Below are 5,470 nucleotides of genomic sequence, written 5' to 3' on the forward strand. Positions count from 1 at the left end.
AAACTATCCACGTAGTTTGATGCCATTAAAGGTGAAATGTTGAAAAAAATGTGTGAACTGGCCCTTTACTTTTCTAAATTTAGTTCAGGGTAAATATCTGGGTTTGGATGTTTATTGATATTTTGGTCGGTGGAGCTTGTCTCCAACAGCACACAACCTGAGAGTGTGACTGGCTCCTCTGTAAGACCACAGTGTATGAGGTGGATCCTGTGGTGAAATCATTGTCAGTACACTTTAAAACATGCAAAGGGCTGATCCTCGCCTTCATTCCTTCAGAATGAAGTTATGTAAAAAAAGAAGAAGAAAAAAAAAAAGCTAACTGGTGCAGTGACTGTGAGTGACCTGCTGGTGGTGCTGTGCAGCATTATGTACCAGCGGTCCCACAATGGAAATTCCCATCCTGACTTCAAGATGAGAAACAAAGAGCAACACCTTGAATTGATGCCACTGTCACCTCGATGCTCTGAACCATTAACACCTGAAAATTAGCAGGTAAAAGCTGACTTCCCCTCAGAGCGGCTCATTCTGATCATATCCCATAACTCATTTACCTTCATTGCATACATATACACACTGTACATTAAAGCAACACAGCCCCATTTTTATTTTAAAAATATACTTTAATACAACAGCTGCATATAAATATTAAAATATACATTATACAGGTGTACAGTACACTCACACGAAACCAAAACAAAAAATATTAGGCTTCTATTTGTACGGCACTTCTTGTATTTTTTTTTTTTTTAATTTGCTTTTTGTACTATTTTCTTAAAGGTTACTTACTGACAAAGGAGTTGTACATAAAGATGTGTTAATGTGTTAACAGGTCCGAAGTATCACTGTAGTACTGTGATCACTGGGGGAAGGAGGGAGGAAAAGGGAGGGAGAGAAGTAAGGGTTGCTGTACAGTATATGACATGGCATTGTGGAATGTTTGCTCGTCCATCGATCTTCCTCTCCGCCCATCATTCAACGTGTTTCCACATAGATTAGAGCACCAGCAGGGATGGGATCTCTCAGTCTTTATTCTCTCTGCTGGAGGTCTTTCATTGGATACCAGAAGATCGTTTCATCGTTTCCAGAGAGACGTCGTGTTTTTCCCGCTCGCATCCACGACCGGCTCTCCATCTCGACAGGAACGACTGACTCGGTTTTGGTTACAAGGTGCCGCTCGTACATCACTGTGGCGTTTGAGGTGCAGAGCCAAGCGTCTGTGTTTCAGATCTCTGGAGATATTTCAAAAACAAAAGAGGTGTGCTGACCTGTCGCCACCCAGGGTTCACCAGTGCTAGCCTGATGAACAGATATGCTAACGTGTATCGTGGTTTCACGAGCGCACACACGACCCCCATAAACCCACAAACTGTGGGAACTTCTCCTGTGTGATTTTAAAACTTCATGTGTAAGGGTCCACTGAAAGCTGATTCATTTCGATGAAGGTCAACCCCTCCCTAAAATGAAGGATGGGCGAAGCAACATTTCAAACTGTTTTGACTGAATTCTTGTGCTGTGCCCAATGCAGAATAAAAAGTTTTTTCATGCTATTTCCTACTGAAACACTGATTTTTTGGGGATTATGAATGCAACACAAATACGTTGCATGGCCTGTTTCCCAGTGAGCTCCGCCCACCTCAAACCGGTGAGGAAAACACAACTTTGTTGAACTTTGGGAGAACATTGTGTGTTCACGTAGGATCTCATCGCTCACATGAAGAAGCTTCAGGGTTTCGGGGTCTTTAAACGACCTTCTGGGCGTTTGAAAGATTTCCATGTCGTGAAAACAGACGCTTCGCTCTGTGACTCGGACACAGTGGTTCGACCTGGAGCGAGCTTCAGCCAGCTTCCAACACCTCCGCTCAGTGATAAGAGAACTGCACGTGGACCCGCAGGTTTGACACCTTCCCCCATCAGGCCTCTTCCCAGATGGAGGTTTCCAGGTCAGTGACAAATGAGACGGGGCATCAGGACGCAGACGGCTCCTCCTCCTCTGCAGCTGTCAGAGTGTGAAAGGGGGCGGAGGTGGTGGATTAAAAAGTTTGGGATAAGCTACTCCTCCGCTCTGGCTAAGTGCCGTTTCCCCCGGCCTCCTCCGCCCAGAGGCCCGTCGCCTTTGAAACAGGAGAAGCCTGAGTGTCTGCGACAATGTGAGCGCTGGGCAGAGCGGGGACGGGCACCCGGAGGTCAGCGGCGTCCCACCAGTGTAGGCTTACTGATGGGTCTATTCAGCCCGCTGGTCCACAGCCCCACCGCGCTCACGTGGAAGGTGGTGACGGAGGGAGGCCAACAGCTTCTCCCTGTCCTCGTCACTGCTTCTCCATTTGTGTTACTCGACTCGACTTAGTGTTTTCCAAGCAGGGACTATTTCTGACTTCCTAACCCAAAAACACCTGCAGGGACATGAATGGAGGGAAATTCTTTTTTGCGAGGAAGGATTGAACACAGGCAGCTGATCAACTCCAAGCCTCTCCAGCTGCTGAGGGTACAACTAACCATCAATTCATCTGTTGTTTGGTCAATAAAATGTCAGGCGACAGTGAAATCAGAAGTTCCCAGAGCCCAAGCTGAGGGGTTCACACTGTTTGCATGGTTCAACAAAAAATGCAATTTTTTTTTTTAATTACTCAAATGATTAATCAGTTATCAAAATTGGTGTTTTTATCTACAGTTTGTCGACTGACTAATCCCAGATGCCCTCCGTCATGTCTCTGTCACGCTTCAAATGTCCACCAGATGCATTTTAGAAACAGCACACAGTTGCAGCTGCATCGACGTGATAATCAACAACTTGTGGTGACACTTTGCTTGTTTGAATTACTGTGCAGCCACACCTTTCCTGTATTCTGTGACATAAATAAACAGCAGTCAATCAATGTGCTTCATTAAGGGTTCAGTTCAACATTTTGCGAGATTTGCTTCTTCACATTCTTGCCAAGAGTTAAACTGAACCCCCTCTCATGAGAGGGCTAGCTTAGCTTAGCATAAAGACTGGAAACAGAAGGAAACAGCTAGCCTGCCTGTCCAAAAGGTGACAAAATCTGCCTCCCAGCATCTCATGAATATCACGGCCAGGGGCGGTGACTTCCTGTCTTGTCATCACTTTGAGGTTGCCCAGCAACCAGTGGAGACTCAAGGAGATCAATGTGCCCACAAAAAATCCTGCACATAACCACCCAAAACCATTAAAGGCGTGTTAACCAGTGAGTGTTAGAGGCACTGCTAAGTTGATTATGTTACCTTTGGACAGAGCTAAGCTAGCTGTTTCCTCTGTTTCCAGCCTTTATGCAAAGCTAAGCTAAGCTAACCAACTGCCTGCTCCAGCTGCATATTTACCACGCAGCCAACTCTTGGTAAGAAAACAAGCACGCACGTTTCTGAAAATGTTAAACTAGCGTTTGTATGTCTGTAAGTGAAAAGCACTGGTGGACACTGGCAGTGCATCGCCTCCGGCAGCCACAGCGTGACACAGCTGTGTTCAGTGGACGCTAGAGATATTCAATTATTCAAGTACTTTATGTCAGCACGACAGCCGAATACAGAAGACAGTACATCCTCCTAATACTGGACAGTTATCCAGAGAAGTGACCAACAGAGGATCACAGCCAAATGCTACCAGACGTAAAAACAGACTCCGTCACTAGCAGCTCAACTTAAAGACTGGAAATGTAAGGACCTGGGTGAGCTAAATCCTTTCTGTCTGTCCACATCTGACACTGAACATGCCCTTATGGGTTTCTGTCACCGTCTCCCCAGCAGCTCAGGTGGATCCAGAAAAACTCTCTCCCTCTCAGACAGAGCCAACGAGCACATCAGCAACAGACAGTTTCAGGACTGTTTACTTCTCACTGTCTCTGCCAGACGGCGACACCCAGAGAGGAAGTAACTCAGATAAGAATCGGCCAAATTTATGCAAAGTCATTGTCCATATTAGGTCACAGTTGGGTAAATTTACAAGCTGAGAGCATCAGTTCTTGTGTTTTTTCAGGGCAGAGCTCAGCCTGTGATGGCCGTCATGAAAAGAGGCGCAGGAACGGGACCAAACTGCAGACGTCTTTGGGTCATTCAGTTTCCCCCTCACATATCTGCCTCCTGCTTCCAGGTACACATAAACAGAAGCGTTCTGGGAAACTGAGTCAGGAATGTGAGCAGAGACAAGTGGCCTTGCCAAAAGTGGCCACTCCCCATTAAAGCTTTACAGTTAAAGGGACGTTTCATGGTACAAAAATGTAAAAATCGTGTTTCTTTAAAGAGGAATAATGCTACAGAATCAATTCAGCCCTCATGCGAGCTCACTCGTTGCGTAAAATCCGGCGTCATGTCTTGTTTGTTGTTTGGATCTGTGGCAGGAATTCACTGTGTTACAACAGTTTTCTCTTCAGTTCAGTTTTTGGCATATAGAAGAATGTACACAACAGATGGTGTTTTGTGTTACACAACACCGCTTTGGAGGAAGGAAAACATCAGGGCGAACTTGTTCATTCAGAGCGGAATCCCTCTTAAACCTAAAGACCTCGTCCTCCTCCGACGTGACAGATGGTTTATACAACATTTTAAAGTTCAGGGATATATACAGTTGTTTTCAGTAGTTTCCTCTCTTTTGTTTGTTGTTGTGTGAGGGCATGTGAAGGAAGCTGCTGCCAGCATGAGATCCTGTGACTCCGCTGGCAGCGTCACCAGCTTCCCAAGCCTCGGCAGAAAGAGGGAGGGAGGAACCACTTCTCAGCAGCAGAGAGAGTGCAGAGTGCACCTTTAACCGAACATTTTATTCTACTGGCCTCAATGACCTCGTCCTGGATCATCGGTCTTCTCCTTACAGCAAAACGATCACATGAAAACCTGACAGGGTTTCTGTGCTGATGTTTAATGTGACATCAGAGCCTCGTGCTGCTGCATCAGGCATCTTTTCTTGCAAAGCCACAGACCATCTGTCTTTGGCATCAGAGCTTAAAAGCTCTGCTCACCAGCTGCAGAACTCCACGATGAAACCTTTCCAGCCGAGCGACAGGAATCCTCTGTTTACAGTACACTTCTATACTCATCTGTGAGCAACATTTCCCAGAGTGAAAAGGAAACAGAAACTTAAACAGGAGCAAGAGAAACTGCCCTGGATTCTTGCATCCATAGCATTCAAAATGACCACGGCCTCAAGGAGGTGAAGAGTTTAAGGTTAACTGCTCCTCTCCTGGTTGAGACAGGAAATGGAGTTTCCATAGGAGGGAACAGTATGTTATACAGCAGCAGCTTTGGAACGCAGCCCAGATGGGAGCTTGTCAAGGTTGAAAAACAAAAGGGGATTGCTTAGCTAACAGCCACTCCTTCACTGATATTTCCCAGAGATGATGTTCACAGAAACCGGTGCCAGCTACTGTGTCCATGTATGCGTTTTAATCTGAAAGCAAAATATTTTGGTTGACTTTTTTTGGCGAATTATGTGACAGGACCTAAAACAGGCTTACAGTTTTTTTTTCTT

The sequence above is a fragment of the Chaetodon auriga genome, chromosome 4 (genome assembly GCF_051107435.1).
Source record: "Chaetodon auriga isolate fChaAug3 chromosome 4, fChaAug3.hap1, whole genome shotgun sequence".
NCBI classification, from domain to species: domain Eukaryota; kingdom Metazoa; phylum Chordata; class Actinopteri; order Chaetodontiformes; family Chaetodontidae; genus Chaetodon; species Chaetodon auriga.